This window comes from Piliocolobus tephrosceles, chromosome 20, assembly GCF_002776525.5.
Source record: "Piliocolobus tephrosceles isolate RC106 chromosome 20, ASM277652v3, whole genome shotgun sequence".
NCBI classification, from domain to species: domain Eukaryota; kingdom Metazoa; phylum Chordata; class Mammalia; order Primates; family Cercopithecidae; genus Piliocolobus; species Piliocolobus tephrosceles.
The window spans coordinates 23,022,814-23,037,630 of NC_045453.1; positions in this window are offsets into that span (position 1 = coordinate 23,022,814).

The window sequence follows — 14,817 nt, forward strand, 5'->3', positions numbered from 1 at the left end:
CAAAAAAATAAAAATAAAAATAAATAAATGTATCACCAGCTCCATTCATTCATCAGACACATATTTCCGCAGTAGATACCTTGTGCCTGGAAGGTGCTTCTTACAAGGGACACGGGAGTGAACAAACAGGTAAGGTCCCCTCCCCGCTGGAACTCATAGTCCAGTGAACGCAATCAATCCATTTAGGACTTGAACATTTGAAATTGAGACAGCCCTGCGTCTATAACTATCGGAACGGTATGAGATCCTGAGGTGGAAAGATGGTCACTTCTCTGAGCTTTTTTGCTCAAACACAATTCTTTTAAGAAAGAGACCTGCGTCTCGGGCTGCCCACCACAGTGTGAGGATGTGAGAAAGACCCAGGGACCTCACAGACCATGTAATGTCGCAGAAGGCACAGGACTGCCAGGTGCATTGGCTCACACTGTAATCCCAGCACTTTGGGAGGCGGACATGGTGGCGTCGCTTGAGGTCAGGAGTTCAAGACCAGCCTGAGCAACACAGCAAGACTCTGTGCAAAAAAAAAAAAACCAAAACCCACAGGGCTGAAAGGTCAGACTAGCTGCCTGGAATCTCAGCCCAGACGCTCACCAGCATGTGACCCAGGGCAGGTCATGTGCTCTCTCCTCAGAAAGCCTCAATTTTCTCATCTGGAGACAGGGACAATGAATCCCTTCCAAGATCCCCGTGAGAATACAGGTTGAGCATCTCTAATTCACAAATCTGAAATCCGAAATGCTCCCAAATCTGAAACTTTTTGAGTGCCGACCTGACGCCATAAGTGAAAGCCCGCGGTTGTCTGTTGTCACTGCTGTTTCACGGCTGAGCCCGGTATCTGCTGATATCACTGTTCTGCTTGGTCACCCTGAACTCCTTATTTTTCCACTGTATTAATGCTATGTCATACTTTCTACCATGGAGTACTTGTGTGTGAGTAAGTATAAGACAATGATTGCTTATCAATAGCATATAAATTCAGAGTCAGGAATAAGGGTGATGCCAAACAACCACAGATTGTCCACACGGGCGACTGAGATAGGCGTGGGACTCCTTTCTTTCTGATGGTGCAATGTAACAAAATTTGTTTCATGCACAAAATTATTAAAAATTGTGTACAGGCCGGGTGCAGTGGCTCACACCTGTAATCCCAGCATTTTGGGAGGCCGAGGCAGGCGGATCATAAGGTCAGGCGATCGAGACCATCCTGGCTAACACGGTGAAACCCCGTCTCTACTAAAAATACAAAAAATTAGCCGGGCATGGTGGTGGGTGCCTGTAGTCCCAGATACTTGGAAGGCTGAGGCAGGAGAATGGAATGAACCCAGGAGACGGAGCTTGCAGTGAGCCGAGACGGCGCCACTGCACACCAGCCTGGGCAACAGAGCAAGACTCCATCTCAAAAAAAAAAAAAAAATTGTGTACAATTGCGTTCAGGCTCTGTGTATAAGGTGTGTATGAAACATAAGTAAATGTCATGTTCAGACTTGGGTCTCATCCCTAAGATATCTCATTATGTATATGCAAAGATTCCAAAATTTGGAAAATACAGAAATCCAAAACAGTTCTGGTCCTAAGCATTTTGGATAAGGGATCCTTAACCTGTACCCTGTGTCAATGTAGGATACACTATGTAGGAAAATGTATTCACGGTTCAACCCCCCGTCCACCTGAGGGAAAGTCGATTCTAGAAATGCCACGTGATGAAAGTTCTTCATCTTTGTGGACCTCATCTGGGCTCAAACACATGTTATAGACCTCTCTACTAAAAATACACAAAACAAAACAAAACAAAACAAAATTATTCTGGTATGATGACAGGTGCCTGTAATCCCAGCTATTCAGGAGGCTGAGGGAGGGGAATCGCTTGAATTCAGGAGGCAGAGGTTGCAGTGAGCCGAGATCGTGCCACTGCACTCCTGCCTGGACAACAGAGAGAGACTCAGTCTCAAAAAAATAAAAATAAAAAAATAAGAAACTCTCCCAATTTTTAGATGTTTCCCACTAATGAAAGCAAAGCATTGACTTACCACCTTGCACCTTCTGGGATGGCAAATGATCAAAAAGACAGACACTAGCAAATGTTCGCAAGGGTGTGAGCAACTAGAACTCTCATATCTTGCTGGCGGGATGGTAAAAAGGTACAGACGATTTGGAAAACAGTCTAGCAGTTCCCCAAAAGTGTAGATTGAGTTACTATACAACCCAGACTTTCCACTTCTAGGTATATACCCAAGAGATACAGAACTGTATATCCGCACAAAAACTCACACACAAGTGTTCATAGCAGCACAATTCATCATAGCTGCACAGTGAAAACAGCTCCAATGTCCCTCACTGGATGAATGGGTAAACACCATATGGTGGAGTCGTACAATGGAATATTATTTGACAATAAAAAGAATGAACTACGAATTCATGCTACAATGTGAATGAACCTCAAAAACATGATGCTGAGTGAAAGAAGCCAGACGCAAGGCCACATAGGGCACGATTCCATTCCTAGGAAATGCCCAGAAGTGGCAGACCTATAGAAACAGCAAGTAGATTGGTGGTTTGGGGAGGCTGGGGTGAGGGCGTATGGGGAGTAGGCATGGGTACAGCGTGTTTTGGGGACTGATGAAAATGTTCTAAAATTGATTGTGGTGATTATTGCATAACTCTGTGAATTTACTTAAAACCATTCAATGGTACATTTTTACAGCGTGAATTTTATGGTAGGTAAATTATATTTCAATAGGGCTGTTAAAATACAAAATTGCTGGCCTAACAGAGCTCCTTGGTGGGTTAGAGTCAACCACAGGCCATGCTTTTTCCGTTCCTTCATTCCAGAGGTTATCTTCAGTTATCCGGAAACTTCAGCTACCTGGAACACCGGTTCCTGCACACCAGGCGGGACTGTCCCAGGAGGCAGAGTTTCCCTATGGGGCCCAGCAGTGACAGAGAAACACCCTGGAATGGGAGGTGAAGGGTGTTGCTGCTGACACTTCCTGGTTTGCTTTTTTTGTAAAAATAAGCCATTAAATGTAGGTAGAGAAAGGTTCTGCTGGTAACTTCTAGCTTCAGACAAGAAGGAAGTGGAGGGGGTGAGCTGGTGGGAAGACAGTGGTGGGCAGAGGCCAGGTGAAGCCGTGCAGATCCTGGGTGGCCTGAGAGGAGATTCAGCAGGACAAGCGCTGACCTGATCACTGGCTGGTTTTGCCCCTTCACCCATCAGCCAGTGGCTTAGCACCTACTGCATGTCAGGCACTGTGTTGAGTGGTGGGAGAACGTCGCATGGGAGCGTCTTAGGAACATCCACATGAGAAGGAGCTGGAGAGAATCGGGGAAGGAGATGGAGAGAATCTGGGAAGGCCTCTTCGGGGAGGTGACATTTCAGCTGAGACTTGAACGAAGTGACATCTGGGGCAGAGGATCTGTGTGGGGGACAGGAACTGCAAGTGCACAGGCTGTAGCGTGCCTGGCCCCAGAGAAAGAGGCTGCACAGCTGCAGCCAAGGGGAAGAGGGAGACAGGGTCGGTTAGGAGGTCAGGAAGGCCATGAGGGAGGTCCCAGACCAGGCAGGGCCTTGCGGGCTGTTGTGAGGACTTAGGTTTTGCTCTAAGAGAGGTGGGAGCCATGGAAAGCTCTGAGCAGAGGGTCCTGACCTGACCTCAGTTCTAATAGTATCCCTCCAGCCCAAGGGGAGAATGGGTTGGGGGTAGGGGCGGAGCAGGGAGGCCAGGTGACTGCAGGAGACCAGAGGGGAGTAAGGAACAGTGGCTGGTCCAGGGTGGTGCAGGCTGAGGTGGGAAAAGGTAGTCATTGTTTTCTCCCCCCTCTACAATGTACCTGCTGCCCAGAGATACAGGGCAAGTGAAACCAGAGATTTCACACACATATTAGACACACACACACTCTCAATGTATGTCCTAAGTAGACATGGATCCTATGCACGTAGTAGACACACTCATATATGTCCTTCGTAGATATAGATCCTATGCACATATTTCACACACACTCATCTATGTCCACATAGATGTAGATTCTACATGCATATTATACACACATATGTTCTACATTCATATAGGTTCTACACATATATTACACACATATATATTTTGCATACATATAGATTTGGCACATATATTAGACACACATTCAATATTCCTATAGATTACATATAGAATACCTACTTACTTGCATTCTATTTGTATGTGTGGGTTCGAGACATACACACGCATATAGACTGCATCCATAGAGACTGACACATGTACTATACACACACGCTCACAGACTCTACATATACTTAGATTTGTCACACATATTATAAACCAACTTGATCCTGGGTTCTGGCACCTGGGGTCGGTGAACTTGGGTCTTGGAAGGGGCACAGCTCTGGAGTTAGGGGGTGCAGGATCTGCTGCTTAGAGCTGTGGGACTCAGGCTTTCTCATCTTTAAAACGGGATGACAATACCTGCCTTGCAGGGTTGTCGGGAAGTCTTGGTGAGATCACCATTTATGCAAAGCAGTTGATCTGCTCGGGAGAACTGTTTAATAGTAGTCATCACACTAATAACGAGCTGTGTTTTGGGGCCAAGCAAACCCCACGGAGCACCTTCCTGGAACACAGGTGTGCACTCACGCCTACACACCCTCTGTCCCCTTCAGCGTGAATGGGAAAAGGAGTAGGCCTGGGGCCTCTGTTTGGGAAGGATGGACCTAGAACTCCAGTGGAAACCTGTGAGTCAGCAACAGGCATAAAACAGTTAATGGGCGCGCCGCTTCAGCTACAGTAATGATGGGGAGATGGAAGCCTAGATAATGTCCAGAAGGCAGGTGGATTAGTCAGGGCTGTCTCAGTTGCAAGGAATGAAAATCCAACTAAAACCAGTTTAGGTGAAAGATAATTTTTTGGGTCACATAAAAAAAAATCCCAGGGGTTCTTGCTTCAGGCATAGCTAGATCCAGGTGTTTGAATGATATTGTTTTCCAAGTCTCTCTGGAAGATGGCGTTAATCAATATATGTGAAGCACTAACTAACACACCCAATGCTCAATGAGTACTAGCTGTTGTTTTATTACTACAACTGCTGCTGCTACTGCCACTGTGACTGTGACTCCCACTGATACTAATATGACCCTATCAGTCCAGCAACCCCGAGGGAAACTCTAGCACTCTTTCTCAACCATGCCTATCAAAGCCCCCACACTGGCTCTCACTGGCTGTGACTGGATCGTGTGGCCATCTCTCACCATGCCCTGTGGCCCATGGCCAGGTCCTCAGTCACGTGGACATCCTTGAAGCTGGAGGTGGGGTCAGCTTTGCTCAAACTCCATGGACTGAGAGTGATACAGCGAGACTCCACAATGGAATATCAGAAAGACAGAGAGTGGAGACTGGCCAGGTCCAGCCATCCTTCACGTGGGCCTTGGTGGGGCCGTCTCTGCTGCCTGCTTGTCCCCCTACATGGAGGTTGGCTGTGCCTGTCCAATCATCCTCTTACACGCTAGGTAGTCTCCCATCCCTCCTATCACTTGAGAGTGCTGAGGCCTAGAATTTGCCAAAATGTTACTTTCATTGCACAAAAGAGACCTCTGGAATTGAACAGACTTAGGTTTGATACTCAGTTCCATTGCTTAATTAGCGTCACCTCCATGTGCCTCAGTTTCCCCCATATGTGAAATGTGGACAATGATTCTCACCTCCTTAATTCAGCAGATATTTTATGGAACACTATTTCTGGTACTTAGTGGCTACCACCTGCTTTAACACTTTCATTATGACTCTTGCAACAACCCTGAGAGTTCAATATAACCATCCATTTTTATACATGAGGAAACTGAGGCACAGAGAGGCACAGTCACTTGTCCAAGGTCCCCCTGCCAAGAAGGAGAGGCAGAGCCGCGATTTTAACCAGGGGGTGATCAAGCTCAGTGGCAGTCCACGTCGCCGGTGCTTCACCTGAGGAGGCTGGCAAGGTATGTCCTCTTTCATGTGCCTCAGTTTTCCTCATCTGTGAAATGGCCTCATGGCTTTGGAGCAAACAGAATGACAGATAAAAGGGACAAATGACACAGGCATCTCCATTTGTTTAATAAGTACTTATTGAGAACCTACTGTGTGCAGGGCACAAGCCAGGTTGTGAAGAAAACAGAAGCGGGTGACAGAATGGGAGAGGTTGAGAAGCTACTAAGAGGAGGAGGCAGTTGAGCTGTGACCTGGAGCAGGCAGCTGGGTCTCCCTGGGAAGATCTGGGTGTGGGAAGCGCCTGCCAGGCAGGGGGCGCCTCAAGTGCAAAGGCCCTGAGGTGTGGACAGATGAGATAAGACCAGGACAAGCCCCGCTTTTGCTGTTGTCTGGAAACCAAGGCACAAAGAGAGGAGGGGACGGAGCCAAGGCCACGCAGCTGGCCGAGGTGGAACTGGGATGTTAGGGGAGGGACAGAGGTCACGACCTCTGCAAGCTTCATCCCCCGCCCCTCACCCCCAGCCAGAATCCTCCAGAGGGGCGGCCTCCCCTTCCTGAGCCACCCCAGCTGTTGCGGAGGCCGCTGCTGTCCTGGTTCCCTTGTTTAATTACAAACAACATTTTTCGCCCTCACTTAATTATGCAACAGACGCCCGTGGATCTGCCACCATCTGGCCCCACTTTCCGGCTTGAGACCATGAGTCCCAGTGACTTCGAGGGCTGAGACGGGAGCAAGCGGGAGGCACCTCGGCTGGGAGGGCGCCGAGCTTGGCATGGGCTCAGCTCTGTGATGTAACCTGGCCTCGTCTCCGAGTCCTCATCTGCAGAATTGGGACAATTGAGGGCTGGCGCGAGGGTCTGTGAGACAAGAGCTGCTTGACAAAGAGGGGCCCTCAGCCCTAAAGGGGGCCTCGAGGGGCCAGGATGCCACCCCCGGGAGGCAGAGTTAGCCCCTCCTGTGTCTCAAAAGTAGAGTAGAGAAGGTGCAATTCCACCTTCCGGCAACCTGTGTGGGCAGCAGAGTTCCCATTCCACAGATGGGAAGAATGAGGCTCCAAGAGGCTCAGGGACTTGCCCAAGGCCCTGACATCTTTGTGTGGGAGTGGGTTCATGGCTCCAAAGTCCTCTGTTTCCACACGAGTGTCTTGCAAACTGCAATTTTTCTCAGGCTGTCAGTTATAAGGGGAACAGCCCTCCCCTGGTTTATCTCCCTGGGAGCTTGGCGTGGGGCTCTGTGTGTGGCCCTGCGTCAGCGACGATGTCCTGGCTGATGTGAAGCCAAAACCGGCCCTCCCAGCTGGGGAGGGGAGCAAATGTGAATTATTTTCAATGCCCTAATTAATAATGATAGTAATATTCACTGACAATTACTAAACACTGACTATGCACCAAGTACTTTCCACGAATTCTCTCATTTTCAAATGATCACCAGCCTTCTGAGGGAGGCACTGCTGTGCCCACCCCCAAGGTGAGGAGCCCAAGGCACTGAGCATGTGGCGGCAGAGGTAGGATTCAAACCCAGGCCCCGCAGACAGCAGAGACTGGCGCTGCTGAGAGTCGATTGTGGAACACGGGGCTTTTTCCAGCTCTGTCCTCTTCTGGCCTTTCTTTAAGAGGCAGCACCAGCAGCTGGATTCCACTTTGAGATGCAGTGTGTCCTGGGGTTGGAGCTCTGGGAAATCCCAGCAGCAAGCGTCCTGGGCCGCCTCCTGCAGGTTCGTGGGTTGAGGACATCCGTGCAGAGGCTGGACTTGTCTAGGAAGGGGTGGGAGGCACAGATATCAGGGCCCTCGGCCCCCCAGGAGCCTTGAGGTGAAAAGACATGCCTGCAAGGCCTCTTGCCCAGGCTGTCTTGCCAGCTAGAAGCTACTGAGCCGCTCTCCAGTCCTCCACCTCTCATCTCCATCAAACCCAAGCTGGGTCTGGCGACCACACTCCCTCAACACCTCACTCCAGCTCCCGGCCTGACCTGGCCCCAGCCTCGCCTCCTCCTCATCTCCCTGAGCTGCCCTCCCCGCTAGCACCCATTCTCCACACTGGCTTAGAGGGAGCCTGCTAGGACCCAAGGCTAACAGTGACCCTCCCCTGGTGAAACACTTTCGAGGGCTCCCCACTGCCCTTGGACTAACCCCCTAAGTCTTGTTGCAGCCTCCATGGCCTTGCATGGTGTCTGCCGGTAATCTCTGCACTTCACCCATGCCGGCCTCCCTCTGTCTCCAGAGCCCACTCAGCCGGTTTCCACCTCGGGACCTTTGCACTCTCCGTGCCCTTTGCCTCGACTTCTCTGCCACTGGATCATACAGCCGTATCATCCTAGTCCAGACTGCGGCCAGAGGAAGCTTCCTGGACCCTGCATCTCAGCAGGTCCTCTGCTGCCTAAGTCCCCTCTTGGGTTAGACACCCTATCCCCAAATCCAAAGTCCTGGATGGGGCTGAGGCTGCCTGCGTACCCTCCAGCCTCCTCTCCTGAGCTTCTTTTAGTGCCCTCAAAGGCCTGCCTCTGTGCCGGGGTTTCTCAGCCTCGGGCTGGACCATTCTCTGTTGCGGGGCTGTCCTGTGCTCTGCAGGACACTAAGCAGCATCCGGGGCCTCGGTCCACTGGATGCCAGCAGCACCCTCCCCAGTTGTAAAAACTAACATCTCCAGACAGCACCAAATGTTCCTGGGGAGAACAAAATCACCGCAGTCGGGATCCCCTGGGCCAGGCTTTTGTCCCTGCTGCACTCTCTTTTGGGGACTCTCCCTGCCAGCCCTCTGCACCCACCCTGCTCACCCCTCTCTGTATTTCACAACCCTTAGATGCCACCTGGAGGAACGTTCTCAGCCCAGGCAGGTCAGGAGGCTTCTGGGTGCTCCCACAATGCCTTACACTCATCATCGGAGACCTGAAGATGCCATCTTGTAATTGCCAGGGGGCATGTTGGCCCACCCCTCACCCCGCCCCTGGGGATGTCAGCTCCACAAGACGGGCTGTATGTCTGTTCTGTCCCCCACTGTGTGACAGGCGGAAGCACCGAGCACAGGGCCTGGCACAAAGGGGATGCTCAGTTCACATTTCACCATCTCTCCACCTGTCTGCCTCTGTCCTTATTCATCACAGACACACCCCAAGTCCACACATGTGCGGATGCCATGAGTGCTGAGAAGAATCCGACATGGCTCCTGCCCTCAGCCCACTCACACCCTGGCGGGCAACACAACACAGTGAGGGAGCCACAGGGGCCCTGGCATCTCCAAAGAGGCATCTGATCCAAACTATGGGGAAGAGGGGAGGGTCAAGATGTGCTTCCTGGGGGAGGTGACGTCTGGATGACTGAAAGGATGAAAAGGAGGATCAGCAGAAATAGTACCAGGATACGGGCTACCCAATGTGGTGAGTGTCCTAAATGCCACCGAGTTGTTCACTTTGAAGTGTTTAATTGCATGTTACACGAATTTCATCTCAATTTTTACAAATTAAAAAGAAAAAAAAAAACAAAAATAGTGCAAACAGAGTTCCAAACAGAGGGAACAGAATGTGTAAATGTCTGGTGGACAGAAACTCAAGGTCATTGCACCTGAGTCACAGGTCAAAGGAGCAGATACTGGAAGTGGTGATGAGACAGGAGAGCCGGCTAGGGGCCCTGTGGCCACGGAGAGGAGTTTGGGCTTTTTCTTGAGTGAGTGGGAGCCACAGAAGGTTGTAGGCAGAGGAAGGAGTGTGGAGAAGAGAGTGGGTGAGGCTGGAAGCAGGAAGAGCAGAGAAGGGGTAATGGTCACAGTCCATGGGTGAGAGAGAGGGGCCTAGCCCAGGGCTTGGCCAGGGAAGTGAGGAGATGTGGCTGGATATAGGAGATATTTAGGCCATAAACCCAATAGTTATGGTGGTGTAGATGTGGAGGGTGAGAGGGGAGTATCACAGACAACATCTGTGCTGCCTCAGTCAGGAACCCATTCAGGACCTGCCCCCACATTCCCCAAGAGCCTTCTACACGGGGGCAAGTACAGGAACCCAGCTCTGTGCCTCCCTCCTCAGGGGCTCTGCCTCCTCCAAGCCTCCATAAGGGGTGGTCTTGACACTCCCATGACCTTCTGTGTGACCTCTGGCTAATCTCTTGGCCTCTCTGGGCCTGTTTCTGGGGCATCTTTGTCTACCTTTCCGGGAGGAGTGAGAAGCACAGGAAACCACCGCCCAGGCAGAGGACCTTGAAGAACCTGTCCTGCCGGGTGAGGCTCTCACCCGCCCCTCCCGGGGTGCTCAGCAGGTGAGGGGGCACCTGGAGCACAGCCTGGGCAAGAGACCCAGCTCCACCAAGCCCTGCATGGCTGACTGGCCTCTGCTCGCCTGAGGGGCCCTGGGGTCCAATCCTCTAATCCCAGGGGTTGTACCCTCAGGCCCAGCCTGGGATTCTGAGCCCCACACTCTGGTCAGGCCTAGGGGATGAACACCCTCCCTCAGCAGCCTGGAGTCAAGGGCATGGGGGCTGGAGCCAGGGCCTTGGGGCAAATCCCAGCTCTGCCCCTTCCTGCTGAGCTGCCTCACGCAAGTGACTCAACCTCTCTGATGCCCAAAGAAAGATCTGTCATGGAGGTTTACATCCCACACGAGTGGGGCTTTTCCACACGGGGTGGGTATGAGTCCCAGTTCACACACTGGCACTGTAGAGTTTCTTTGTGTTTTCGTAAATGGAACTGATTTTCCATTTTGTGCTGTGGTCATGCCAGGCTGGAGGAGGCTTCGTCTGACGGTGTTTCCCACCCTCACCACCGCCCCACCCCACTTCTAGGAAGGCCCTGGGTCCCCCGGCCTTTCGTGAGGCCAAGGTGTTGGGGACAGGAATGAGGATGCGGGCACTGGTGTTGGGTGTCGTCTTCCCACCAGGCATTGCTTGACACAGGCTGACCCCACCGGAGGCCCTGTGTGGTGCTGTGCCTGCCCCTTCTCCATCGCCCCTGGTCCTGGGGGTCATTTGGCTGCTTCCTGGCTACTTCAAGGGCTGATTGGAGGCTGCCTTTCCAGAATCCTGGAGAAGCTGCTTCTACCTGAGGTTCTGGGCCTCTCTGGGCTCAGCCCCAAGCTGGGGACCACCCTTGACACCCCCTCTCTGTACCTACCCCGCGACCCTGGCTCTGGTTCTGGGTGGGGGAACCTTGCTCTCTGCAAGACGTGAGTTCTTCCTGCTCTCAACTTTTGAAACTCAAAAGCCAGGAAGCCTCCTGGGATCCCCGTACACGGTGTCCCAGCCCTTCCCGGAGGCGCTGAGTACAGACTTACAGCAGGGAAGGGCGGAAGGGAGAAAGGAAGAGAGCAGGAGCCAAGCCGGGTGTAGGGCAGCGAAGACAGGCGCTGAGTGCAGACTTGCAGCGGGGAAGGGCGGAAGGGAGGAAGGAAGAGAGCAGGGGCCTAGCTGGGTGCAGGGCAGGGAAGGCAGGCCAGTTCTGCAGCCTCCCTAGACAGTGGCCCTCAGGATCCCTTTACATTTTAAAAAACTGCTGAGAACCCCAAGGAGCTTTTGCTTGTGTGGATTCTATCAGTCGATATTCATGTTAGAAATGAAAACTAAGAAATGTATAACATTTATTTATTAACTCCAATGTAATAATAAATCCATTACATGAACATAACTTTTTTATAATAAATAACTATGCATTTTAAAACACAAATTTAGCGAGAAAAGTGGCATTTGTTGGATTGTGGATATTTCCGCATCTCTCTCTAACAGCTGGCCTCTGTGGGACAGCGGGTCCTCACACCTGCTTCTGCGGTGGATCCGCTGTGAGACTTTGTTTAGGATGAAGTACCTGAGAAAACCTGGCTTCCAAAGACATATAGTTGGAAAAAGGGAGGGTATTGTCACATTGTGAAATACATATCTATTGAGACAGAGTCTCACTCTGTCTCCCAGGCTGGAGTACAGTGGTGTAATCTCGGCTCACTGCAGGCTCCGCCTCCTGGGTTCAAGTGATTCTCCTGCCTCAGCCTCCCAAGTAGCTGGAATTACAGACATCCACCGCCATGCCCGGCTAATTTTGGTATTTTTAGTAGAGACGGAGTTTCACCATGTTGGTCAGGCTGGTCTCGAACTCCTGACCTCAGGTGATCTGCCTGCCTCGGCCACCCAGAGTGCTGGGATTACAGGCATGAGCCACTGCACCCAGCCATGAATAGTCTTTAATGCTACACAAAAACTAGCCAGTGGTAACGTCTTAAATTCAGTTGCAATGTAGAATCTAAACATCTATCAGTGAACTTTTCAAACTCTTTATACTCAAGTGAGAATAAAGTAAAATGGCAAATAATCCTATGAACCCCTTGAATGGGTCTTGGGGACCCCCAGGGATCGATGAATCACACTTTTAGAACTGTTGTGTTCTCAAAGAGAAGTATCCCAGTAGTCAGAAAGCTGCTGGTTGATCCCCGCCAGGGACAGATCAGGGTATGAGGAAGAACACAGGTTTAATTCCTATTTCTGCTGCTTCCTGGCTGTGTGTCCCTGGGCAGGTCAGCTTCTCTAAGCTGGTGATAACAAGACCTACTTTACAGGCTTGCGGTCAGGACCCATGAAAACCAGGGTGTAAATGCAAAGCCCTTGCTCATATATGTTCCTTCCTGCCACAGGGCCTTTGCACAGGCTGTTCCTTCCATCTGAAACCCCTTCCCTCCCGGCTTTGCCAAGGAACTCCTTTCCCTTTAGCTCTTGGCTTAAGTGCTCCTTCCTCCAAGAAGCCTTCCCTGACTTCCCTGGAATGTCTGTTAGAAACCCCTAGAGCATGATCGAAGCTTTATATTTTTCAGGGTTACAGGTCATTACCTGTCTCCCACCAATCCCTAAGTCTGGGTTGACTTTTGCCCTCTGCCATAGGAGCTTTGTGTGGAATAAATGCTGTTGAAAGAATATTGGTCATAAAGTGTCATCTTTGCTATCTTAGTCTTTTCATCCTTGGAATGTAAAAGCTGGGCTTTGACAAGAGGTCCCTCCCCAACCCCCACCTTCTCTGCCAGCAGCTGGACTGCACCAAGCGGCGGAGTGGCGGGGTGGCTCATGCTCTAAAGCTGCAGGGTTATCTCTGGGGACCCAGCCTTGCCTGAGTCCCCTTTATGTGGGGTCCCCTGGAGGCCTCTGGGGTCATGCTCCCCATCTCAACAGCTGTTTCCTTTCTGTGCATGGTGACTGCCCTGCCCTACAGCAATCTCTCAAGCATCCAGGCTGGCAGACACCCTTCTCCCTCCCCTACTCTCCCTTCAGACCGGCTCAGTCAGGGATTTCTTCTCTGCAACCCCAAGCCGACTGCGTCTCTGTGTCCCTGTCATCATGGCACAAATCCCACACCCTCATCTTCCCCAACCTGGCAGCACATTCCTCAAAGGCCAGGACTGTCCCCTAGGATCATCTTCGTCCCCCTAGGACCAGACACTGGGCCTGGCATCCAGTAAGCGTCCAATACACATTTGCTAAAATGACATGAATACAGGAGTCTGGGAGAGGTTCCTCTTATCGAAGGAGGTTGTACAAGTTAGCTTTGGGCTGCAAGGAATAGAAACTCAGCTCACACTGATTTAAAGTATAAAAGGCACTTACCGGCTTGTATTAATTAAAAGCCTAGTAGGGGTGAGCCTCAGGCTTGGTTTGATCGAGCTTCAACTCTTTTCCTCTGCGATTTACCCAGCTCTGCTTCCGTGTGCTGGTTTATTTATTTATTTATTTTTAAAATTTTATTTATTATTATTATTATTAATTATTATTTTTCCCCCTCTGGCTGGTTTTCTTCATGGCATTAAAACAAGCAAACAAGCATGACAATTCCAGGTCTCATTCTGTCCAGACGAAGATCTCTTCGAGTGGCTATGTGGAATGCATTCCAGGGGCCCCTGACATTGATTATTCTCTAGACTCAAACTAACCTAATTACATGTCCGTCCTTGAACCAGTGTTTGCAGCTGAAGGTGAGATTTAGAAAATTAGCTTAGATTTGGAGTCAGGAAGGCAGTCAGCTCCCCAAAAAGGGGGACCACACGAGAGAAACGTGGTGATCCCCTCAAAATTGGAGTAGTTATCAAGAGAAGAGAAAGTGGGCAAGACCGTCAAAGCACCCACTCTAGGAGTTTAATTATATTCAAATCCACAGCAAAAAAAGGAGCTGTTTTTTGAGCAAAAACCAATCCAGGGAAAACTTTGCTAAATGTCCAGATATTTCGCCAGAACCTTGTGTCAGACATAAGAAGATAACAGATTTCTGTACTCTCTGACTGAATTTTGCTGACCAAATCCAAAGTCAATTCACAGAGCCACAGATGACTTTACCGAATATTTTTTTAAACGTGTTTGTTTTTCTGATTATGATAACAATACATGCTTGTTGTTAAAATATTTAAATAATGCAGAAAAGCATTTAAAATAGTGGTTCTCAACCAAGGGTGGTTTTGTCCCCCAGGAGACATGTGGCAATATCTCCTGGGGGACAAAATGTGGATACATTTTTGGTTGTTAGGATTGGGGGTAGGGGTGCTCCTGGCATCTAGTGTGGAGAGGCCAGGGATGCCACTAAACATCCCATAGTGCCCAGGATAGTCCCCTGCAACGAAAATTATCTGACCCAAAATGTCAATAGTGTCAAGGTTGAGAAACCCTGATTTAAAGGAATGTAAAAATTACCCCAAATCCTACTGCCCAGAAATAAACACTGCCGACATTTTGGCAAACACCATTTAGAATACTCTTTTTAATATGTGCCCATTGCAGACACAACTTAATACAAATAAGATGGCTGGGCACGGTGGCTCAAGCCTGTAATCCCAGCACTTTGGGAGGCCGAGACGGGCGGATCACTAGGTCAGGAGATCAAGACCATCCTGGCTAACACGTTGAAACCTCATCTGTACTAAAAAGTA